We start from the raw sequence: 25,904 nt of genomic DNA, 5'->3' as shown, positions 1-25,904 counted from the left end.
CAAATCAGAACCACAGTGCAATGCGCCTCACACCCGCTGGGATGGCTACCGTAAGAAGAAGCTGAAAATAAGAAATGTTGGTGAGGATGTGGAGAAACTGGAACCCTTGTGCACGGCTGGCAGGGATGTAAAATGGTGCCTCCACTGTGGAAAACAGGATGGCACTCCCTCAAAAAACTCAGAATGGGCCGGATACAGTGGCTCATGCCTGTAAGCCCAGCACTTTGGGAGGCCAAGGCAGGCAGATCCCAAGGTCAAGAGTACGAGACCAGCCTGGCCAACATGGTGAAACCCCGTCTCTACTAAAAATACAAAAATTAGCCAGGTGTGGTGGCCGGCACCTGTAATCCCAGCTATTGGGGAGGCTGACGGAGAAGAATCACTTGAACCCAAGAGATGGAGGTTGCAGTGAGCCGAGATCACGCCACTGCACTCCAGCCTGGGTGACAGAGCAAGACTCTGTCTCAAAAAAAACAAAAACAAAAAAACAAAACAAAACAAAACTCAGAATGACCATGTGATCCAGCCATTCCACAGCTGAGTGCACCCCCAAAAGAACTGAAAGCAGGGCCTCAAAGAGACACTTTATACCCATGTTTGCAGCAGCGTTGTTCATAATAGCTAAAACATGGAAGCAACCGTATCCATTGAGAGATGAATGAATAGACAGAATGTGTCTATCCACACAATGGAATATTATTCAGCCTTTAAAAAGGAGGGAAATTGTGACGGAGGCTACGACGTGGATGAAGCTTGAGGACATGCTAATGAAATCAGCCAGTCGCAGAGGACAATACTGTAGGTGTCCACTCACACGCGGTCCCAGAGCTGCCACATTTGTAGAGACAGAAGTAGAAAGGGGAGGCCGGGGGCTGGGGGAGGAGGCGTGGGGAGCTGTTTAATGGGGACAGAGCCTGGGTTTGGGACGGTGAAAGGCGTTCTGGAGATGGACAGTGGTGATGGCACAACCATGGGAATGTCCTTTGTGTCACTGAACTGTTCATTAAAAATGGCTGAGATGATAAAATTTTATGTGTGTTTTACCACAATAAACAAAACTTGGAGAAAAAAGTAGAACAGCCTTGAGTCCAACCAGCTCGAGACCACACTCCCTCAACCCTGGAGGACACTCCCAATTACACCCCAGAGTGACAGGGAAGGGCCAGGGGCGTCAAGGGGACCCAACTGCAGGAACCCCACATTCAAGCCCACCAGCTCCAAGGCTCACACTAAAAATCCCAGGAATGAGGCAGCCTGGCAAACCTCTGAGCTACTTTCTTATCTTCTTTAAAACGCCCCAGAATGTACTGTTGGGCTTAGAATGGGGATTCTCTCGGGGTCCAGCTATACATGTAAATACTAAGTGGCTGGGGAGGTGGGACAGGGTGGGGCCAAGCACCCCCGGCTCTCTGAGCAGAGAGGACTTTGAGCCTCCTGGGACCGGGGGCAGTGGTGCTCGGGGGCTTCACGCTCTCCCTCATGGAGCACAAGGGGCTTTTGTTTTTGTTTATTTTTTCTGGTCAAGAAATGTGCCTGCTTTTCCCTCTTTTTTCCTTTTCAGGCTGCAGTAAAGGAAAGGCCGAAAGAGCTCCCCGCACATCAGGGTGAAGAAGAACACGGACAGGACACGGACATAGACAGGACATGGACACAGACAGGACACGGACATGGACAGGACACGAACACAAACAGGACACAGACATGAACAGGACATGGACACAGACAGGACACGGACATGGACAGGACACGAACACAGACAGGACACAGACATGGACAGGACACAGACATGGATAGGACATGGACATGGACACAGACACAGACAGGACACGGACATGGACAGGACACGAACACAGACAGGACACAAACAGGACACGGACATGGACAGGACACGGACATGGACACAGACACGGACAGGACACAGACATGGACAGGACATGGACACAGACAGGACATGGACAGGACACGGACATGGACAGGACACGGACATGGACATGGACAAGACACGGAAACAGACATGGACAGGACACGGACATGAATAGGACATGGACACAGACACGGACAGGACACAGACAGGAGGTGGACACGGACAGGACACAGACAGGACGTGGACATGGACAGGACACGGACATGAATAGGACATGGACACAGACACGGACAGGACACGGACACGGACAGGACACAGACAGGACGTGGACATGGACAGGACACGGACAGGACGCAGACACGGACAGGACACAGACAGGACATGGACATGGACAGGACACGGACAGGACACAGACAGGACACGGACAGGACACGGACACAGACAGGACATGGACACAGACAGGACGCAGACACAAACAGGACACGGACACGGACAGGACACAGAGGGCTTAGTAATGAAACCAGGCTCTCCCTTCCTCTTGGGAAAAGCACTGGAAGGTGCTAGGCACCAGAGGAGGGGCCAGGGAGTGCCAGGAGGGCCTCCAGTTCCCCTCCCGGCCCTGATGGGACATCAGGGGTCCCTTTTCTCACACAGGCCCCTAACCACTGTGGTCACCCCTGCCAGAGCCCCCGACCCCCAGGGCCTTCCCTTGAGTGACGGATCCCTGGCAGCCTGTGTCAGGGCCACTGCGAAGGCTTCAGAGGGCAACTCTCTGATCTTTCTTGTGATGAAGGCCCCCACCCATCTGGTGGGGCTGTGGCTTGGGCTGGGATCCTTCCGCCTTCCGGGCACCCTGCCCTGGGCCAGCCCTTCTCCTGCAGCTCAGGCCCTCTTTCTTGCCAGAGCCCCGAGGCAGGAGGCTGGGAGAAGGGAAGGGGGCGTGTCATGCACAGGAAGTACCCCCACTTCACCTTTTCCTGGGTCGGGGACAAAGGGCCAGGCACTGCTGGGGGAAGCAGGACTTCCACAGAGCCCCAGGGCCAGCCAGGAGGGGACTGGAAGGTTCTGAAACAGCTTCCCAGGCAGCCTGAGGAGGGAGGCCACAAACAGCTGGGAGGAGGGAACAGGACAGGATCTGTCTCCCTCACTGAACAGGGATGCTCAGCCGCAGATGGTGACTCACCCTGTGAGCTCTGGGCGCCGGAGCAAGGCCAGCTGGCTGATAATTGGCCAGGACCGACTTCGCTGTTTTAATATCCCGAGTGCCACTCTCCCGCCAGCCTCAGGGAACCATTTCTGTTCGGGCTTTTCTAAGCTTTGACTCCCACTTTCTGCCAAACACCATCGGAAAACAGCCCGATTGTCCCACCTCTGAGGACCACAGCCATTGTGAGCTTGCGTGACCCCAACAAGCCCTCTTAGGGCCAGGACCCCTCCGAGGACGAGGAGCTGAGTGGGGCTTAGAGCCTGGCCTTCTCCTCTTCCTACACGGGTGGGGGCCCGCCCCACACTCCAACAAGGGAGCCCCCGGCCAGGCAGACGATGGGGTCACATGGGGGCAAGAGATGGAACCAAAGACATCGCAAACCAACCGGAGCCGCAGGCAGAGCAAAGCAGAGCCAAGGGGGCCTCCGCGTACCTGCCGACCCTCTCGGGGGCTGCACGCACAGCCGGGGTCCACCTGACCCACTGAGTTAGCCCCAACTGCCGAGGGAGCCCCAGAAGTTGGCTGAGTCTGAAGATGAGGGAAGAGGCCAAGTGCCTTCCCCACGTGGTAGCTGCACGGGGGTGCCCAGGCAGGGCACTGAAGGTGGAGGAATGACCGCAGGCCCTCGCGATCAGCCCTGGCCCCTTGGCTGCAGGCTATGCTGTGGCCGTTGTCAAGGACATTTGGAAGCGGGGCGCAGTGGCTCACACCTATAATCCCAGCACTGTGGGAGGCTGAGGTGGGCAGATCACTTGAGGCCAAGAGTTCCAGAGCAGCCTGGCCAACATGGTGAAAACCCGTCTCTACTAGAAATACAAAAAAACTAGCTGGGCATGGTGGTGCACACCTGTAATCCCAGCTACTGGGGAGGCTAAGGCACGAGAATTACTCAAACCGGGAGACGGAGGTTGCGGTGAGCGAAGATCATGCCACTGCACTCCAGGCTGGATGACTGACAGAGATTCCATCTCAAAAAACAAAACAAAACAAAACAAAACAAAACAAAACAAAACAAAACAAAAGGACATTTGGAGCCAGCGCTCACAGTGGCCTGGCTGCCAATCAGTGTGCCCTTAAAAGCTGAATCCAGAACCAGGTCAGGGTGAAATGCAAGGACCCCAAAAAGGGAAAGACACAGACGGTGCAGCCTGGAACATGTGCTTGTTCCTGCGTGTGTCTACTGTGTCTGTTCGCTGGCGCTAAGGAGCTGGGGTTGATCCTGGAGGAGGCACCTCCTACCTCCTCCCATCTGGAGGAGGCTTCTCCTGCAATGGTGCCCAGCCCACCTGAGCCACAGCTGAAGGGCCTTCGCCAGCCCCTGTGGCCTCCCAAAGGGGAAAGCGGGCTCCTTAATGGGCGAGGAGCTGGATGACCAGCAGGCACCAGCACACCCTCCCATGCCTCCCGTGCTCTGTGGACAGCCACCTCTGTGCGCTCTGGAGCCTGGGGCTGGTCAAGCCTGCAGGGCCCCACCAGCTGGGAAAGGGGGAAGTCACCTGTGGCCCTGAACTGGGGGGCCTCAAGCCATCTGCCAACAGAGGAAGTCAAAGGCCACCAACAGGCCATGCTGACCACAGCCTGGTCACTGCTGGCGCAGAAAAGGGGCTTCGAGTCTGAGGACTTCGCCAACAGGCCATGCTGACCACAGCCTGGTCACTGCTGGCACAGAAGAGGGGCTTGGAGTCCGAGGACTTCACCATGAGCACCGTAGGGAGGCAATGCCAGGCCCCTGTTGGTGTGGTGTGTTTGAGGATGCACACAGAGCACAGGTGTGTACACACTCCCATGCAGGCACTCACAGAGCTGGTGCACACAGGGCAATCCACACACATGTGTACACACAGAGCAGTCGGACCTCTCTCTTGAAGCTGTATCCAAATATGCTTCCCTCTCACCCACAGATCCCCCAAGGCAGGGGCTTGGGGGTGTTTCCTGAACCACAAGCCACTCAGGAAGGAGGACAGTTAACTTTGTTTCCCAGCCCTGTGTCTCAGCTGGATCCACAGACTTTAATAGAGTTTTACAAGAGCTTTGCCCTGATCTGTGCTGGCAACCAGAATTCAAACATCACCCATTAACGCCTCGTGAAAATGTTCTCAGTGTGAGTGACTGACAGGGTTTGGGGTGCGGCATTGCCTCTTCTCTTCTTGCATTTTTTTCTCTTCTCACCAGATGGATTTCTTGAATTGGAAAGAAAGTCACAGAAGTATTTTGTCTTATATTGGTAGTTAGTTAAGATATGAGATTAGCCAGGAGAGAGGGGGAAGAAACTTCAAAAAATGAAGGACAAGAATGTTGGGGCCAAGGCATGCCCCCTTCAGAGAGAACAAAGGAGACGCTGCAGCTCCAGGGGCTGCTGAGCTGCTGCAGGACCTTGAGTCCTGCTTAGACCAGGAGAACTGGACACTGCTTCTGGCAGTAGCTGAACAGGAGGGAAAGGTACCTTACTCTTTCCCTGTGTACAAAGGAGTGACTGAGTGAACAAATGAGTGAGTGAGTGTGTGTAAATAAATTAATGAATGTGTGTGGATGAGTGAGTGAACAAGTGAGTGCAAGTGTGTGAAGGAATGAGTGAGCAAACAAGTGTGTGTGAATGAATGAGTGACTAAAGGAATGACTGGGTGAACAAATGAGTGAGTAAACAAATGAGTGTGTGTGAATGAATGATTGAATGAGCGAGTGAACAAATGAGTGTGTGAATGAGTGAATGAAGGAATGAGTGAGTGAACAAATGAGTGTGTGAATGATTGAGTGAAGGAATGAGTGAACAAATGAGTGTGTGAATGAATGAGTGAAGAAAGGAGTGAACAAATGAGTGTGTGAATGAATGAGTGAAGGAATGAGTGAACAAATGATTGCATGAATGAATGACTGATCAAATGAATGTGTGAATGAATGTGTGAGTGAACGAGTGAATGAAATGAGTGAGTGAACAATTGTGTGTATGAATCAGTGAGTGTGTCCATGAATGAGTGAATGTGTGTGAGTGAATGAGTGAGTGAAAGAAATGAATGAGTGAACAAGAGTGAGTGAACAAATAAGTGTGTGCATGAATCAGTAAGTGTGTGCATGAATGAGTGAATGTGAATGAGTGAGTAAACAAATGATTGTGAGTGTACAAATGAGTGTGTGTGAATGGGTGAGTGAACAAATGAGTGTGTGTGAATGAGTGAGTGAATGAAGGAATGAGCGACTGAACAAATGCGTGAGTGTATGTGAATAAGTGAATGAATGAGTGAACAAATGTGTGAATGAATGAATGAAAAAAGGAGTGAACAAATGAGTGCATGTGTGAATGAATGAGTGAATAAGGAAATGAGTGAACAAATGAGTATGTGTGAATGAATGAGTGAATGAAGGAATGAATAAGTGAACAAATAAGTATGTGAATGAATGAGTGAACAAATGAGTGTGTAAATGATTGAGTGAAGGAATGAGTGAACAAATGAGTGTGTGTGAATGAGTGAATGAATGAGTGAATGAGCGAGTGAATGAATGAGTGAATGAGCGAGTGAATGAGCGAGCGAATGAGTGAGTGACTGCATGAGTGAGAACCTGGGAGTGCAGGCGGGGCCGAGCCGCCGCCGCGGTCACAGTAGCACTGGGGGCGGTGGGCGGGAGACCTTGTCCTTAGAGGCCCACGTGCTGGACCCCTCAGCTCTGCCAAAGATGAAATGCCCCCAGACGGGCCAAGGGCTACCCCCAGTGGTTGCAGTAGTGATGGCGCCTCCCCATCCCTGTGGCTGTCGCCTGTCTGCTGCTTTCCCCAGAAGACTTGGGGGCCTGGAGACCCCAAAGTGTGGCGTCCACTGCCGGCCCCACCGGCCCCGCCGGCCCCGCCAGCGACCAGCCCTCTGCTGCCCTCTGCTGGCCAACTCGATCCACAGCGGCTCCTGGCGGGCGAGGGGAGGGGGACCAAAAGGGACCACAGGGGCGAATTGGGACGATGTCAGCTCCTGCCAGCATCACGGAGCCGGTTGCCACGGTGACGGGCTGCTGTGCGGGCCCTCTGCAAAGCAGGGAGTGCAGCCGTCCTCATTCCACCAGAGCCAGATTCCTCACGCTCTGCCTCCCAGCGAAACCCATGTGACCACGGACCCAGGGAAGGGGGAAGGGGTGTGGGAGCGGCCGGGCCACTCTGTGCCCTGGGCACCCTGGGCACCGCAAGCCTGGCTCTGCCTGGGACGCCCTCAGCTGGCCCCTCGTTCCTCCTCCCAGGTCAGGCCTCCAAATGCTTTCGCAGACCTGTCCCCGCCAGTCAGACCCGGAGGATGCCAGGGGTCGCCAGTGGCTGCCCTGCCCAGCTCAGAGAGGAGACGATGTACTCAGCCAGAGTGGAGGCCGGGGGCCTGACAGAGGCAGGCGGCCCCAGCCAGCCCCCCAGCCCTGTCCTGAGGCTGCTGAGCATGACACCCACTGGGGAGGTGGGCAGCTGACCCAGGGCCTGGCAGGGAGCCGGCTGTAGCACTGCCTGAATCAGGACCCAAGCTCCAGCTGCTCCTGCTCCAAGCTGCCCCTGGCAGCTCTGCCAGCATGCAGGGCACAGCCATGGAGAGGGGACACCCACATGCACTGGGCCAGCTGCAGGCCTGCAGGGCCACCGGGCATCTCACCCATCCTGCCACCCAGCGAGGACAAGGGGCAGAGGAGGAAGCATGGCATGAGGGAGGGTGGAGGGGGAAGAGGGGAGGGAGACCCCATGGCCTGGGCCCTAGCCCACCCCCAGGCCCAGAGCTGCTGTCCACGTGGGAGCAGGACTGGGGCCCCAGGAGGGCGGAGGAAGACCCAGCCCCTGTGGGAGGCTGCCAGGGACTCCCCTGCAGGTTAGGAGCCTCCAGATGTTGCTGCAACATCGATCTTTCCCATTTCTCGAGTTATTACTTTATGTAAACAAACACGAGAGTTGCTGGTTCTAAATAAAGTTATTTGTCTATGTAAATTAATATCTCATATTCTCTCCTGAAATAGAATTATTTGTCTCTGGAGGAATCACGTTAAAGACTGACATAGGGTATAACTGTATCATTTACATATGCAGATATGTCTAATTATTCAACTTGCAATTAAAGGCTTGTGTGTCAGCAAATGAGACTAATTAGACACATTTATCTATGATAATCAGCTTTTTACAAACAAAATAGATCCCCCTTGGTTGATCAGGGAAAGCTGCTGGACCGGGGCCCTTCTCCTGTCGGGCACCTCTCACCAGCCTCACTCCACACCCCCCAGCTACACCCCAGCCCTGGTTTGTGGGGGACAGGGAGAGCCCAGGCTTCCCGCCCTTCAGAGGTGGATCTGAGGCAGCAGTCACGAGGCCTCTCAGTCCCCACTGGGGTTGGGCCCCAGCTGCCCAGCCCTCCACTGCCCTGGCCCCTCCGGCTGCCCCGGCCCCTCTGGTGTGCTCCTGGAACTGCCCCCTATTAACTCCACACACAAACCCTGGCAGGGCGTGCCCAGAGGGCTTGAGGAGCTACTACCTTGCTTTCAAAGCTCTGTGCCTTTGAGACCGTGACTGTGTGGTTCACACCCCCATCTTCAAGGCTGGACTCTCCTCGCCCATGGACCCCGCTGGTTCTCCCCTTCCTGGGCACCCCGACTCCACAGCCCTGTGCCCCTTGACCAGGCTGTTTCTGGCCAGGGTGGGCTGACATGCCGGGGACTTGATGGCCCCGGAGCAGTCTCCAGGCAGGTCCTGGGTGAGAAAGCCCTGGGCAGCTGAGGACCTGGCGAGGCTGAGCCCAGAAGACTGGCCGTGGCCTGCCTGATGGCCGCCCTGGTCACTGGGCATCTCACCTCCCACTCACCTGCTGGTGTGCTCTCAGAGTCACCTCCAAAATAAACAACTTTCCCTCCTTAAGTAGGATGAACAGGGCCCCCAAACATGTCCACCCATAACCACAGCATGTGGCCTTATTTGGAATAAGGTCTTTGCAGATGTAATTAGGGTAAGGATCATGGATTAGAGTGGGCCTCAAATCCCATGAAGGGTGCCCTCATAAGAGATGGAGAAGCTGAGACAGGTAGATTTGGAGAAAAACGCCACGGAAAACAGAGGCAGAGATTGGAGTGATGCGGCCGCAAGCCGGGGACACCAAGGAAGGCCTGGAGCCACCAGAAGCTGGAAGGGACCAGGAAGAAACCACACTCCCTCCCAGAGCCTCCACGGGAGCCAGCCCTGCCCAGAGCTTGCTTTCAGACGTCCAGCTCCAGAACGGAGATGGAATGAATCCTCGTTACTTAAAGCCACCCAGTTTGAAGTAACTCGCCGCCACGCTGGGACACCTCCCATTCCTGCTTCGGGATCTACTTCTGGGGAAGCCCAACCTTAACCCGTCATATTTTTCTTTAAGTTAAATAAACGAATTGATTGATTTAAATACCTGTTTTAGCCTTTGACCTAAGCAAAAATATCTGTGAAGTCATGGGCTTGATATACAAATTTAATTTTTCCAAATACACACTCAAAATAAGTACTCGTAAAATGTAAATGGTCATCGAAGCCTCTGCCACCTAATTTCCCTCTGGCCGCAGCCGCGCCATCCTCCGGAAGGAGGAATCACCATCACCGTAACCATCACAGACCAGCGCATATAACAATGCACTTTCAGATATCATTTCTAGATATTTATAGAACCTGTGGATTCCAGAGCGGTGTGCACACTGGTGTGTGTCTTTGTGTGTGCATTCACTGTGTCTGTGTATGCCTGGGCTTAAGGAAGAAGAGCGTGTCTGTGGAAGATGATGAGGGCAGGAAGCCTCTTCACAAAGGCTCTCAGTTGCTTGGCGATGACTGAACCGAGAGCTGAGTGAAAGGGGTGGGCGTCAGCGGAGTACTTCTGTTGTGTGCACCTGAGCACGGGCTCACAGAGCTCCTGGAGGCCCCGCAACCCGACTGTTCAGTCGAACAGAGGACATACCAGGAGGTCCACCACTGTGTCCACTGCTGTATTTCCAGTGCCTGAAGGACCGACCGCCCCATGGGAGGGCTGAGAACTTGTCTGTGATGAGGTCACTAACAAACAAGTGAGCTGGACCCCTGGGGAGGGTCAAAGAAGGAGCTCTGACAAGGGGCAGGGGATGAGGTGAGCCTGGCGCCGAGAACAGGGACAAGCAGATGTAGGGCCCCTGACCCTCAGAACTGATAAGGAGGGCCCAGTCCCTTCCCACCTCCGTGTCCCGGATGACTCCATTGGCCACACCCACCCAGAGGCCAGAGACAGATTGCTGGGACATCCATGGAGGTCAGCCTCCTGGGGCCCAGAGCGGGGCTGGAGGGGTGGGGGAGGCTGGGCTCCCGGGGTCTTGCTACGGCCTCTGTTCCGGGCTCTGGGCTCATCTGTGCCGGGGCGTGAGTCACTGGTGCATGGGCTCGGCTCTCATGTCCTGGACTCTGTGAGCAGCAAAGCAAGGGGCTCTGCCAGGGCTTCCCCGCAGGGAGGCAGCAGACCCCTCACGCTGGTGGGCACTTTGGACCTTGGCTTTGCTCTCAAGTCCTGCCCTTTTTTAGCAAGTCGTTAGTATTTTAAGTGCCTTTCAAGAGGCTGAGCCTAATTAATTAGCTGTTTCTGAAAAAACAATTAGGGTTTCTGATAGGCATCATCCTGGAAAACAAGCAGAGTGCAAAGGCCAGGCTGAGGCCGGGAACCCCAGCAGCAAAGAGACACTCGCGTCCCCCAGCGTCAGGAAATTAGGACATTTGTGCCAGGCTGCCTGGCTAATTAGATTTCCATCAACTCCAGAGGGACCCGCTGAGGCAGCATCTAATTTAAAGCAGCCTCAGCCGGGCTTTGAGCTTGAGCATTTTGCAAAAAGACAAGACAGAGTTGGTCTGTCCCTGTGGGTGGGCTCCTGTCCCCTCTGAGCTCCAGGACTCCAGGCCCTGCCTGTCTGTCCACCTGCAGTTTCTCTCCCTGTCCCCTCCCTCCTTTCTGCCTCTTCCTCTGCCCCTGGCTCTCAGGCATCCCCTTCCACCCAGAGGAAAGGGAAGTGACCTCCCAGCTCCTCACAGGGTCTACAGACGACGTGGCCTCCCAGCTCGGGTTGATAATAATTTGCTACTTAAAAATCTGCTCAGCTGAGGAAATTTGGTATGTCTTTTCCAAATAAAGGCTTCAATTGCCCCAAAATGAGTGACTGAAGAGGGGTCCTGCAGGGGAAGGAAGGGAGTGAGTGACTGAAGAGGGGTCCTGCAGGGGAAGGAAGGGAGAGCATGTTGCATTTCTGGGCATGCAGGGCGCTCTGTTGGCCTCAGTTCTCAGGAGGCCCCGCAGGCGGGTGGCGGTGACCTCCCATGACTCCAAGCTGAGTGTCCTGTAGGCACCTGCAGCATCTCCCCGGCCTGTGGTGGGGGCGGTCTGGGGTGCCCTTGCCAGCACTGCCCTCTGTCTTTTCACTTGAGGAGGTCATAGGGCGCTCCCTTCGAGAAGAGGTGGCATGAGCTCCCTCCAGGCCGCCACAGCTGGGAGAGGGTCTAACGTTTGCTGTCTTCTGTGCTTATGGTGCCAACTCGCTCCAAAACTGCCGCCTTTGAGGATGCTTGGCTCAGCCCCCTTGGAAATGCAATTCCCCTTGTCCCCCAGCCATGGAGTGGGAGCAACTCCCCCTGCACCTTCCTCAAGGGCTTATGAGGCCACCTGCCCCTGCCCCTGGCCTGCCCCACAGGATCCCGATGGAGGGCCCGTCATTGTGGGCCCGAGAAGCCCACACCCTGCCTGGCACCCCTTGGTTTTGACTGTCCTCAGCCTGCCCGTTTGCTCCTCTGTGGCCTCTCTGTCCTGGGCACTGTGTCGCCCGCGTCCTCTGAGTCCTGCCACACGGACGGTCAGTGCTCCATATGCCACATCAAGTCCTGCAAGTTGTATAAAAAGTTAAATTTCGGGAATTGAGTTATGTTTTTGGATTCTCCAGAGGAATCAGCTGTTTGAAGGGATTCTATGGCTTCAGACTTTTGAGAGCAGCATTGTTAAGACTGGAAGAGACAAGCCTGCAGGACAAGGGAGGAACCAAGGAGGTGGGAGGCTGGCAGCAGCCAGCCCTGCCCAGAGCTTGCTTTCTACACTTGCCACGGGCCCTCAGAGGTGTGCAGGCACCTGGGCATCCGCAGACCTACCCTGAGAGCCTGGCCTGGCAGCCCCTCCGGATCCTGCACCGGGGGGAGGACACTACAGAGCATGATTCTCTGCACCAGGGAGGACACTACAGAGCATGATTCTCTGCACCGGGGGAGGGACACTACAGAGCATGTTTCTCTGCACCGGGGGGAGGACACTACAGAGCATGATTCTCTGCACCAGGGAGGACACTACAGAGCATGATTCTCTGCACCGGGGGAGGGACACTACAGAGCATGTTTCTCTGCGCCAGGGGGAGGACACTACAGAGCATGATTCTCTGCACCGGGGAGGACACTACAGAGCATGATTCTCTGCACCGGGGGGAGGACACTACAGAGCATGATTCTCTGCACCGGGGAGGACACTACAGAGCATGATTCTCTGCACCGGGGGAGGGACACTACAGAGCATGATTCTCTGCACCGGGGAGGACACTACAGAGCATGATTCTCTGCACTGGGGGCAGGACACTACAGAGCATGATCCTCTGCACTTGGGGAGGGACACTACAGAGCATGATTCTCTGCACCGGGGGGAGGACACTACAGAGCATGATTCTCTGCACCAGGGGCGGGACACTACAGAGCATGATTCTCAGGGGCAGCCACACCCGCCACCCCTGTGGGGGTCCCAGCAGCCACACAGATGCCCCGGGGCCCAGAAGAATGTCTAGGGGAGCGTGTGGGGCCCGGGGGAGACTGCCCTCGATAGAGGAATGGCTGCGGGGGCGTGTGGGGCCCGGGGGAGACTGCCCTCGATAGAGGAATGGCTGCGGGGGCGTGTAGGGCCTGGGGGAGACTGCCCTCGATAGAGGAATGTCTGGGGGAGTGTGTGGTGAGGGAGCAGGTGGGGCCCAGCAGAGACTCCCCTCGATGGTATCCCTCAGGTACTCTCCCATTCACTCAGTGACACTGGACACAGCACCCTGTGTGGAGCACGGCATTGGAGCCTAAAGGGGAGGCTCGAGGCCATGGAGGATTTGAGCCACTGGCCAGGGCACTCCAGGTGGGGGAAACACCATGGGCAGAGGTGCAGAGGGTCAGCACCTGCCCTACCCTGGGCCGGGCTTCCCTGAGCGGGTCCTCTGCAGCCCAGTCCCTTCCTGGGAGTGTCCCTGAGGGCCACACACCTACATCGGCCACTTCCCTTCCCGGGGGTGTCCCTGAGGGCCACACACCTACATCGGTCGCTTCCCCTGCAAGCCTTGGGGACGTGGAGCATTTCCACATTTCGTGCCCATGCCAGCCTCACCTCTGCTCCCAGGCTCCGTAAGGGCCGCCAGGCCAGGAGGGGCTGTGCAGAGAGCAACAGAGCCTCCAAATCCACTTCCCAGCAGCGCAGGCCAGGGCGGAGGGGAGGGGGTGGAGGTCTTGGCCTCCCCTTCCAAGGTCAGGCTTACCACACGGAAAGGCACGTATGTCTCAAAGCCTGGCCAGAGTCTGGTCCCACCAGTGACCTCTGGCCAAGCACAGTGACCATCCAGGAAAAGCTGAAGTTTTATGGCTGCGGTGGATGAGCCAGCCCTGGGTTCCCCTCTCCAGCAGGTGTCCCTGTGTCACCCCCGCCCCGGCGGCCACAGTCTCCCCTCCACAGTGAGGGTCCAGGTGCTTGCCTGATAGGAGCTGGGGTAGCCCAGGTGTGTCCCACGGCCCTGGTGCCTGTGTCCCCTTGGCCTCTCCTCTGAGCACAGCCTAGAGAGTGGTCGCTGCCTGCAGGCTTCCTGTCCCTTCAAGTTGACCGCACTCTGCCTCTTGTACCTGCCACACATGGTCACTTTCTACCAGGCTTCTGGGTCCTGCCTGTGTTGCTGGGAGGCAGCAGCCCAGGGGCGACCCTTGCCCAGGGGAGTGGAGCCAGTGGTCAGTGTGCCTGGGGCAGACAGTCCTGGACGCTATTCTATGCGCTTCTCAGGGGTCCTGGAAGAAGGGTCCTGGCAGAAGGAGGAAGAGGACAAGGAGGAAGAGGAAGAGGAGGAGGAAGAGGAGGAGGAGGAAGAGGAGGAGGAGGAGGAAGAGGAGAAGGAGGAAGAGGAGGAGGAGGAGGAAGAGGAGGAGGAGGAAGAGGAAGAGGAGGAGAAGGAGGAAGATGATGAGGAGGAGGAAGACGAGGAGGAGGAGGAGGAGGAAGAGGAGGAGGAGGAAGAGGAGGAGGAGGAAGAGGAGGAGGAAGAGGAAGAGGAGGAGGAGGAGGAGAAGGAGGAGGAGGAGGAAGAGGAGGAGGAAGAGGAGGAGAAGGAGGAGGAGGAAGAGGAGGAGGAAGAGGAGAAGGAGGAGGAGGAGGAAGAGGAGGAGAAGGAGGAGGAGGAAGAGGAGGAGGAAGAGGAGAAGGAGGAGGAGGAGGAAGAGGAGGAGGAGGAGGAGGAGAAGGAGGAGGAGGAGGAGAAGGAGGAGGAGGAGGAGGAAGAGGAGGAGGAAGAGGAGGAGGAAGAGGAAGAGGAGGAAGAGGAGGAGGAAGAGGAAGAGGAGGAAGAGGGGGAGGAGAAGGAGGAGGAAGAGGAGGAGGAGAAGGAGGAGGAGGAAGAGGAGGAAGAGGAGCAGGAGGAGGAAGAGGAGGAGGAGGAGGAAGAGGAGGAGGAGGAAGAGGAGAAGGATGAAGAGGAGGAGGAGGAGGAAGAGGAGGAAGAGGAAGAGGAGGAAGAGGAGGAGGAGGAAGAGGAGGAGGAGGAAGAGGAGGAGGAGGAGGAGGAAGAGGAGGAGGAGGAAGAGGAGGAGGAGGAAGAGGAGGAGGAGGAAGAGGAGGAGGAGGAAGAGGAGGAGGAGGAAGAGGAGGAGGAGGAAGAGGAGGAGGAGGAGGAGTCTGCCCCCACATGACCTTGCTGACCTCCAAAACTGTGGCTTTTCCCACCCCCCTCTCCCCGGGCTCCTCCTGGATAAACCGTCTGCACAAGACTCTCCTCGCTCAGACTGGTCTTCAGGTCCAAACAAGCTTCTCACCTGCCTGCACGCTTCTCTGGGGTGAACGCCTGGGTCAGTGGGGCAGGGCCATCCCTGTCACTCCAGAGACCTAAGTGCAAGAGAGAGGGCTCCTCCCTACCCGCCTCCTCTGCTGGCCTCATACCAGGGGCCTCCCTGGGGGCCTAGGCACCCACCAGCCATGTCGTTTATACACGCATGGAGGGCAAGAGGCTCGTGCTTACTCTGAGGCTGCCACTGTGGTGGGCAGTGTGAGATCCCTCCACCCGTGGAGTCAGGACACTTGCTGACGAGGCCCCCACCCAGCACCCAGGTCCTGAGCAATTGGACAGCTGTCCAAGCCCAAACAATGGGGTCCAGTTCTCATCCCAGAGCCTGAGGCTGATCCTGTGTTCCTCTTTCTTCTCCAGAACTTCCCTCAGGGGCCCGCCAGGGAACTCACAGTTGTGGAAACCCCAGGAGTGAGGGTCAGATTGCCAACAGCCTGGAGCCAGGCCACATCAGAGGGCGTGCAGTGACGGTGAGCTCAGCAGGCCTGGGCTGCCCACACCCCACACATTCCAAATAAAAGTCCAGCAATTAACGAGCACCTGGGAAGCCATTCTGAGCCATTAGAACATTGTATTTTGGGGGCTTTGGGCCACGTTGGGTAGTCTAAGGAAATGATGGGATTTCAGGTTGGGGCCACACAGGGTCAGCTTGAGACTGAGTAACTAGGGTCAGCCACACAGGGACTCCAAGTCTACATGACTGAGCCCCAGTAAAAACCATGGCCACCAAAGCTCAGGCGAGCCTCCCGGGCTGGCTGCTGGGAGAAACAGCACTGTGTATACAGCTCCACGGGAGAGCAGTCCCAGCAGCTCACGCCTGCCGCTCATGACTGCTCCACAAGTGTCTCCTCTTCACTGAGTTTAACGTGTCTTTTTGTTTTAATAAACCATAATCGGGACTGGAACTGCGTTTCTGAGGTCTGTCTTTCTAGTGAGTCACTGAACCTGACTTGAACCCAAACAGAGGGGGACAAATGATGTTTCCAAGGTGAAGGCCGCACCCCTGAGGACAGGGAAGACTCGCTGTCACCATCACAGGCCCAGCATTCTCACAGGCTCATGGGAAGCCACGGAGATGCCAAGACTCTGCAAGGCCAACATTCCGCTGGAGCCACCGCGTGAATTCGCCTGTGTGGACGCTTGTGAGCTGCACCTTCATGCTATTATAATGGCGATTCAGTCATCAAACAATGAGACGCATGACACACCCATAGAACAGCCGAAGTGAAAGATGTGAGACCTGGACAAGAGTGTTCAGAAGATGAGAGACCCGGACAAGAGTGTTCAGGAAGCTGAGTCTAAAACAACCCAAAGCTGAGGACCACGCAAATGCCACCAACCAATGAGACGGTGGCACATCCACAAAACCGACCAATGAGCAGGTAAATAGATGGTGGCACATTCACAAAACTGACCAATGAGATGGTAGCACATCCACAAAACCAGCCAATGAGCAGGTAAAGAAACGGCGGCACATTCGCAAAACAGATACACAGCTTTGAAAGTGAACTGCAGTTGCACACAGCAATCTGACTACACCCTGAACATGTAAAGCTGAGAAAGAAAAACAGAAAAATGCTCAGGGCTGCATGCCAGTAGCGTCCTCTTGGGTGGTGGTTCTTGCCCCAGATCCACATATGACCCGCTGGGAAAAATTGGACCCAAATCGTGCACCTGCCCTCTGACCCCAGGCAACTGGCATAGATCTGGGGACACAGCAGGTGCCGAGCAAATGTGTCACCATGAAGAGCTGTCTGAGAGACCACAGCCTGCATTTTCTTCCCAAGCCGAGGATCTGACACCACTCAGAAAGGGAGGGTAGATGTAGAATGTAAGAAAAGGCAGACATCCAGCTCCTCAGTTGCAGGAGAGTCTGTCCTCGGAGAGGTGAGGGAGGACTGTGCAGTACGGCGCTCACGGCGGGTTGCTGGATGGCAGGTGCTTCCTCCTCCTAAAGGGAGATGCTGTACATGCCCTTCAGCTCACCCTAGACACCCCCCTCCATGCCAGGTCCTGAGGACCCTAGACACCCCCCCAGGTTCTGAGGATGCTTCACGAACACACCAGGCACCTGCACTCTTCTGCCTGGGGGTGAGCTCCCCAGGGCATCAACGCACCGGGAGATGGGATGGTGGATAAATGCCGGTAGAGCCGAGCCCCCTTTGTCCCAGCCTGGGCACTGTTTTCCTCCATCCCTCTCCTCCTGCAATCACCTCTCAGATAAACCCAACCCCCATTAGGTCAGAGTTGGCCTTGGGGGAACCCAGACCAAACCGACCCCCAAGAGGAAAATGAAAGTGCCTAGAACTATAAAGCCGCCCACAGATTCCCAAAACCTCTCCCAGCAGGGCCTCTTCACACACTACTCCCTCTCAGACTCCACCTTTTCCCCATTGTTTAATCAGCAGATAGCTTCTAGAAAATTCTACCAAGCTGTCTTAGTGTGTTTGTGCTGCTGTAACAGAACACCTGTGATTGGGTCATTTATAAAGCATTGAAATGTATTTCACGCAGTTCTGGAAGCCAGGAAGTGCAAGACCAAGGCACTGCAGCCTCGAGTCTGGGGATGGCGGCTCCTGGCTTCTGCGACGGTGCCTTGCTGCCGTGTCCTCTGGAGGGGAGCGGCGCTGTGTCCTCACATGGCAGAAGGGAGAGAAGAAACGGACTCATCCCTCCCGCCCTTGTATCTACTGGCACTAATCTATTGGTGAGGGCAGAGCCTTCCCGGCCTACTGACCTCCCGAAGGCTCCATACTATGGCACTGGGGATGATGTTTCAATGTGAATTTTGGAGGGACACAAACATTCACACCATAGCACAAGCTCATGGGAAGTACTTCCTCGAACGAGGGTAATGTGGCTAAAATTGAGAAAAAGCGGCCCAGTTGGTGGATCCCAAAACCTGGGCAGCCAGGCTTGAATTGGTTTTATGATTTTTCTCCAAATTGACCACACTGGCTCATCCTGAAACCATCTCGGGGCTAGGGAGCAGGTGAGCCAGGTGGGCTTTGCCTGGTGGTATGGGGCCTGCTTTGTGCTCCGGGCTCCACGCAAAATGAACCCCTCACTTCAAAGAACAGCAGGAGGTTTGTGGGCAGTTTCTCGGGCTCGGGGACTGGGTTCCCAACACCAAAACCTGCCCCTTCTGCCCACTGGCTGTAGCAAGCCACCTCACGTTCAGTGTCTGCTGGGCCTGGGGCAGCTCACGTGTGTGTGAGTTCCCGTCCGTCCCCACACGCTCCAGTCTGTTTCTGAAGCACACGGTTCTCATTTGCACACATGCACGACCAGAATGCTCTTGTGTGCCCAGATGGCTGTGTCTGTGAGGCCCACCACGAAGACGAGCGAGTCCCCCCATGCTGCCAGGCTCGACCTCAACAGGGGGCCTTTCATGCCCGAATCCCCACCAGGGCCACTGTCCCCCAAAGCCAGTCTCAAAACCAGATGGCAGGGATTTCTGAAGGGAAGGACCCAGGGTCTCCAGGCTCCGATAGGACAGAGGGTTCCTGCCATGCACGCCACCTCTGTGGAAGCTGAGGTGGGAGAGGGGAGGAGGAAAAGGGGAAGAGAGAAAGCTGCTCTCTCAGCAACGGATGCTGATCAAACAGGGTTTGGTAACTTTTCAAACAACATTGGAATCTGTTCCAGAGTTCTGGGAGGAACTCGTGGTGTAGAGAAATCCTGTTCTCAATTCCACTCCTGGTTAGCAGGGTGTCCCGGCCTGCACAGCCTGCACGGCTTCGGAACGGCATTTCTGCTGGGCTGCGTGCTCAAAACCCAACTGTGGCCAAGGTCAGAGCTTCTGGGCCAAGGAGATGCCTGCCCGCAGCCTGAGTGAGAGCCCCAGCCCTGGGGGTGAGGCCGGCACCCACTCCCTGAGGTGGCACAGTGGCCTGATCCTCACCGGGGCCTGGGAGCCCTGTGCACCGGGAGCTGGGCGCCGCTGCTGAGGCCAGGAGCCTGGGCCTGACAAGCGCCCCCACCACCTCAAGTGTGGTGCCCCCAGACCCCATGCCTTGCAATCAGCCAAGTTAGTAAGTTACCCTAAACAGGTTAATTACATTATTGCTTTATGATGCTGCAATCACAAGATTGTTGTTTTGATGTTAATCCGGTGAAACTTTAAATTAGGGAAATTAAATAATTAGCTAAACATATGACAAGCTAGCAAACAACTTCCCTCTTGCCCTGACATTCCCAGTTGGCCGTGCCCACGATCCCCTGACATTCCCGGTCGGCCGTGCCCACGATCCCGACATTCCCGGTCAGCCGTGCCCGCGTTCCCCTGACATTCCCGGTCCACAGTGCCCGCGTTCCCCTGGCATTCCCGGTCGGCAGTGCCCGCGTTCCCCTGACATTCCCGGTCCGCAGTGCCCGCGTTCCCCTGGCATTCCCGGTCCGCAGTGCCCACGTGGAAAACGCTGCAGAGATCGAGTGTGTGCACCACGACCCGGCCTGGTCCAGAGACTGCGCCTGTCCCTGAGTTCACATCGTTGTCCCCAGGATCGCCGGCAGCCTGAGTTCTTCTTTTGGGATCAGGGCCTTGGTCGTCTCTATGTGTTTGGGATGGAAAGAAACAGAGCCCGACTCGAACTATACTGCGAAGCCCGCTTCTTCCTTCAGGAAGCCTTGCTGCTGTGGAGCCACGACGCTGCTGGTGTTGGCAACGGCCCCCAAAACAGCCCCGACCATGATGCGCATCGCAGAGCTGCTCAGGCACCAGCCAGGCGTGCAGCAGAAGCAGAGAGCACCCCAGCTGCCCAAGCCCTTCAGGGTCCCTGACTGCAGTTCACGACAGAGGCCCATGGATTCCCCACATGGGGTCCCTGTGGCCTTGCAGGTGCCGTGGCCACCGGTGGGGACCCAGCCAAGCCGCACTCAGCCCCCACGCTGCACCTCTCCATTGCCCTCCGCCCAGGCCTCAGCCCAACGCTGAGCTTTGGAATGAAGGGGTCCTATGAATGATATGGTGTCCCAACCCCTCCATTTTCTTTTTTTCACAGCCAAATCTCTGGTCATTGCTTTTCTTTCCTGGCAGCAGAATATCTGCTCATGAACATTTAATAAAGTAAAATCCTCCAGGAAAATCCACAAAGGGTGAGGGGAGGGGGAGACCGAGGAAAGACCGGGAGAACAGGGGAGCTCCTCCCCAGGAGCCCAGGCCCTTTAATCCATCCCCAGACGAAGCCCCTAAATGCCCCATGAACATCGAGAGGAAGGGGAGGGTCAGGGCCACAGCAGGTGGAGATGCCTGCACCCATTGGAGTCCGTGGGAGAAAACAGCCCATACCCAGGGGTTCGATATGGGATGCCGGTTGAAGAGGTGTGAGAAGGTCCCCACGGGGATGAGGAGCAACTCGGATAGTCTCAACTACAGGAAGCCAACGCCACCCTCAGGCTAGAGGGACACAGGGACAAACTGGGTGTGCAGTCACAATTCAGGCGGGAACGGCTCTGTCCTGGATCAGAGGTGACATTTTACTGGAATTAAGTCAGTACTCACCTGATGTAGATTGTAATACATTAAGATATATACTGGTTTCCTGGAGAATCACTAAGAACATAACTCAAAATGTGGTTAACAATGAACACAATCGGCAGTGGAATTAGCTAACAGGGTAACTGAGATATATTTGCTTAACACAAAAGAAGGCAGTAAAGGAGGAACAGAAACAAAAAAGACACGAGACATGTAGAAAGCAAGGAACAAAACGTCAGAGACAAAAATGCCACTAAACCTACGACGACACTGTCAGGTGGCAGAAATTATTGGACTGGATAAACTACTCCAGGCCCAACTGCATGCCATCTATAAGAGACATGCTTTAAATTTCAAGATGCAAATACACTGAAAGCAAAAGGACAGAAAAATACACATGATGCGAATAACAATTGCAACAGAGGAGGAACACAGATATTCCATCTGACAAAATAGACTTTAAGGAAAAAAATACTAGAGACAGAGGACATTTTATAAGGATAAAAGGGTCAATATTGACAGAAAGACATAAATGTATATACATGCCTAACAAGAGAACTCCAAAATATATGAAGTAAAATGGGACAGAACCGAAAAGAGAAATATATTATTCCATAATTATCATGAGAGATTGCAATACCCATTCTCCATAACGAATAAAGCATCTACACAGAGTACCAGTAAGGACACAGAAGACTTTAACAGCACTGTCAACCAACTTACCCAAACTCTTATTTATAGATCGCTCCCCATGATGACAGCACTCAGCAGCAGCGCCACACTTTTCAGGAGAGCCCGTAGGCTAGACCCAGAGCAAGTCTCACGCATTTAAAAGTATTTAAATCATACAAGGTATGTTCTCTAACACAATGGAATTAAATTAGAAATCAAGAACAGAAATAGCCAGGCACGGTGGCTCGTGCCTGTAATCCTAGTGCTTTGGGAGGCCAAGGTGGGTGGATCACCTGAGGTCAGGAGTTCGAGACTGGCCTGGCCAACATGGTGAAACCCCATCTCTACTAAAAATACAAAAATTAGCTGCGCATCATGGCATGTGCCTGTAATCCCAGCTGCACGGGAGGCTAAGGCAGGAGAATCACTTGAACCTGAGAGGCAGAGGTTACAGTGAGCTGAGATCACACCACTGCATTTCATTCAGCCTGGGCAACAGAGCCAGGCTCCATTTCAAAAAATAAAAATAAAAATAAAAATAAACTGGAGAAACAAGTTGATATTTGAGAGCTAAACAACACATTTCTAAATAACCCATGAGTCAAAAAAGAAATCACAAAAAAGAAAATTAGAAAATAATTTGAACTTACAAAAACAAAACCACAACATACCAAAACGCACGAGATCTAGCTAAAGCAGGAAATTCATAACTTCAAACACCCGTATTTCAAAGGCAAAAAGGTCAATAATATAATCATATTATATCAATAATATAATCAATAATATAATCTTCCACCAAAAGAAACTAGAAAAAGAAGAACAAATCCAACCCCAACCAAGCAGAAGGAAGAGAATATGAAAGACCAGAATGAACAGCAGTGCAGCAGAAAACAGAAAGCCGATACAGAAAAACAGCGGCACCAAACTTGATTTTTTGAAAAAAATCAACAAAATGGATAAATGTTTAGCAAGAATGCCCATGAAAAAAAGAGAGAAGACACAAATTACTAAAATCAGGAATAAAAGAGAGAACACTGCTACTGATCCTATTGAAATTAAAAGGATTATAAAGGAGCATTATGAACCTTTTTATGCCAACCATTTGACAACTTAGATGAAATGGACAAATTCCTAGAAAGACACAAATTACCAAAATGAGTTCAGGAAGAAAGAGAAAACCTGAAGACATCCACAACAAGTAAAGAAATTAATGCCCAAGTAGCACTGGCTTCACTAGTAAACTCCATCACATATTTACAGAAGAAATAACAGCAATCTCACACAAAATCCTCAGAAGATAGAGGATGAGGAAACACTTTCTAATTCATTCTATGAAACCAGAATTACTCTGGTATCAAAGCCAGGCAAAGACACGAACAGACTATAAGATATTATCCCTCATGAACGTAAACCAAAATATCCTTAGTAAAATTTAGTAAATCAAGTCATCTATGAAAAACCCACAACTGACATTACAGTCAATGGTACGAGACTGAAAGCTTCTCGCCAAGATCAGGAAAAAGACAAGGAGGCCTGCTTTTGCCACTTCTATTCAACACAATACTGGGAGTTTTAACCAGAGCAATTAGGCAAGAAAAAGGAACAAAAGGTATCCAAGTTTGAAAGGAAGAACTAAAATGGCACATATTTGCAGATGATATGCACCATGTAGAAAAGCCCAGAGAACCATTAAAAAAAAAACCTGTTAAACCTAATAAATGAACTCAGCAAAGATTCAGGGTACAAAATCATTACTTAGAAATCAGCTGGACACTAGCAATGAGCAATCCGAAAAGAAAAGAACCCCACTTACGATAGCATCGAAACGAATCAGATGCTTAGGAATAAATTCAACCCAGGAGGAAAAAGACTTGTATGCTGAAAACTACAAGACGTTGATGAAAGAAATTAAGAAGACACAAATAGACGGAAAGTCACCCATGTTCACAGACCGGAGGACTTACTGTTGTTAAGATGAGAGTACTACTCAAAACAATCCACAGATTCAACGTCATCCTTATCAAAATCCCAACAGCAATTTTTGCAAAAATTGAAAACCTTTATCCTAAAATTCATATAGAACTTCCGGAACCCTAAATAGCCCAAAGGATCTTGAAAACGAAGAACAAACTTGGAGAACTCACATTTTCTGATTTCAAAACTTACTCATAAAGCTACAGTCATCAAGATAATGTGCTGCTGGCAAAAGGATGGACGTAGAGGCCAGTGGAGTAGAACTGAGAACCCCCATATGAACCCCCATATACATGGTCCATTGACTTTCAATAAGGGACCAACACCAGTGAGGAAAGGGCAGCCTCCTCAACAAACGATGCTGGGAAAAAGGTATTTACACATGCAAAACAATGAAGTTGGACATTTATCTTACAACATATACAAAAATTAACATGAAATGGATGAAAGACCTAAATGTAAGAGCTAAAACTATAAAACGCTTAGAAGAAAACATAGGGGCAAATTATCACGACCTTCGACATGGCAATGGTAAATGGCACAGAAAGCATAGGCAACAAAAGAAAAAAGACAGGGCCAGGCGTGGTGGCTCACGCCTGTAATCCCAGCACTTTGGGAGGCTGAGGCAGGAGGATCACCTGAGGTCACGAGTTCAAGACCAGCCTGGCCAACATGGCAAAACCCTGTCTCCACTAAAAATAAAAAAATTAGCCAGGCATGATAGTGGGTACCTGTAATCCCAGCTACTCTAGAGGCTGAGGCAGGAGAATCGCTTGAACCTAGGAGGCGAAGGTTGTAGTGAGCCAGGATCGCACCACTGCACTCCAGCCTGGGGGACAGATTGAGACTCTGTCTCAAAAAAAAAAAAAATGTTTTAACAGAAAACAGATAAATTGGATTCATCAAAATTAAAGTTGTTATGCATTAAAAGACACTATCAAGAAAGTGAAACGTCAGCCGGGCGTAGTGGCTCACGCCTGTCATCCCAGCACTTTGGGAGGCCGAGGCGGGCGGATCACGAGGTCAGGAGATCGAGACCATCCTGGCTAACACAGTGGAACCCCGTCTCTACTAAAAATACAAAAAATTAGCCGGGCGCGGTGGCGGGCGCCTGTGGTCCCAGCTACTCGGGAGGCTGAGACAGAAGAATGGCGCGAACCCGGGAGGCGGAGCTTGCGGTGAGCCGAGATCCCGCCACTGCACTCCAGCCTGGGTGACAGAGCGAGACTCCTTCCCAAAAAAGAAAAAAAAAAAAGAAAGAAAGAAAGTGAAACGTCAACCACAGAGTGGGAGAAAATATTTGCAAATCATATATCTGATAAGGGTTTTAATACCCAGGATTTATAAAGAACTGCTACAATTCAACAACAAAAAAAATTCCATTTAAAAATAGGCAAAGGACTCGAATAGATGTTTCTCCAAATAAGATATAAAATGGCCAATAAGCACATGAAAAGATGCTCAACAGCACTCACTGGTCACTAGGGAAATGTGAATCAAAACCACAGAGACACCACCTCACATGCGATAGGACGGCTGCTCTCCAAAAAACAAAAAATTAGTTGGGTGTGGTGGCATGCACTTGTAATCCCAGCTACTCGAGAGGCTAAGGCAGAAGAATCGCTTGAACCCGGGAGGTGGAGGTTGCAGTGAGCTGAGATTGGACCACTGCACTCCAGCCTGGGCAACAGAGTGAGACCCTGTCTCAAATAAATAAATAAATAAAAATAAAATAACAAGCCTTGGAGAGGATGTGGAGAAGTTGGAATTGATGGTGAGAATGTAAAATGGAGCAGCCACCGTGGGAGACAATTTGGCAGCTCCTCAAATAGTGGAACACCGAACTACCTTACGATCCAGCAATTCCACTCCCAAGGGTATGTCCGGAAGAATGAAGACAAGCACCCAAACAGACACTTAGGCTCCCATACAAGCACCCAAACAGACACTTAGGCTCCCATACCAGCGTTATTCACAATGGCTGAAAGGTGGAAACAGCACAGTTGCCCCCAGCAGATGAATGGAGGACAAAATGTGGTCCATCCACCCATGGGAATATGATTCAGCCAGAAAAATGAAGCAAGTCTGACACTCGCTACCGGGTAAATAACTTTGGAAGCGCTGTGCTGCGTGACCTCGGAAGCCCCGTGCTGAGTGACCTCGGAAGCCCCGTGCTGAGCGACCTCGGAAGCACCGTGCTGAGCGACCTCGGAAGCCCCGTGCTGAGCGACCCCGGAAGCCCCGTGCTGAGCGACCCCGGAAGCCCCGTGCTGAGCGACCCCGGAAGCCCCGCGCTGAGCGACCCCGGAAGCCCCGTGCTGAGCGACCTCGGAAGCCCCGTGCTGAGCGACCTCGGAAGCACTGTGCTGAGTGACATAAGCCAGAAACAAAAGGACAAATGTTGTATGATTCTACTTGCATCAGATATCTAGAAGAGCCTAATTCACAGACAGAAAGTAGATTCGAGGTTAAGAGAGGCTGGGGGTGGAGAGGAATGGGTAGTTGTTATTCATGGAGACAGGGTTTCTGTTTGATGAGTTGGGGATGTAGCTAGTGGTGATGGTGACACAACATCGTGAATGTAATTAATGCTGCTGAGCTGGACACTTACTTAATTTTTTTAACTTAGCAAA

At 53.2% G+C, this 25,904-nt stretch overlaps 1 long non-coding RNA gene across 1 annotated transcript; it reads right to left on the bottom strand.

The window, feature by feature from the left end:
• Positions 1-9,583: 9,583 nt before the first annotated feature.
• LOC134809155 (uncharacterized) lies at positions 9,584-25,427 on the bottom strand. Its single transcript, XR_010154164.1, has 6 exons — positions 25,235-25,427; positions 15,118-15,187; positions 13,797-13,941; positions 11,790-11,919; positions 10,275-10,636; positions 9,584-10,029 (listed from the first exon to the last, which is right to left on the bottom strand). It is a non-coding gene; the product is annotated as an uncharacterized LOC134809155 (long non-coding RNA).
• Between the last annotated feature and the right edge of the window lie 477 nt (positions 25,428-25,904).

The sequence above is a fragment of the Pan troglodytes genome, chromosome 21 (genome assembly GCF_028858775.2).
Source record: "Pan troglodytes isolate AG18354 chromosome 21, NHGRI_mPanTro3-v2.0_pri, whole genome shotgun sequence".
Classification (NCBI taxonomy): domain Eukaryota; kingdom Metazoa; phylum Chordata; class Mammalia; order Primates; family Hominidae; genus Pan; species Pan troglodytes.
Note: the sequence above shows the minus strand (reverse complement) of the source record. Positions and strands in the feature narration are given on the sequence as shown.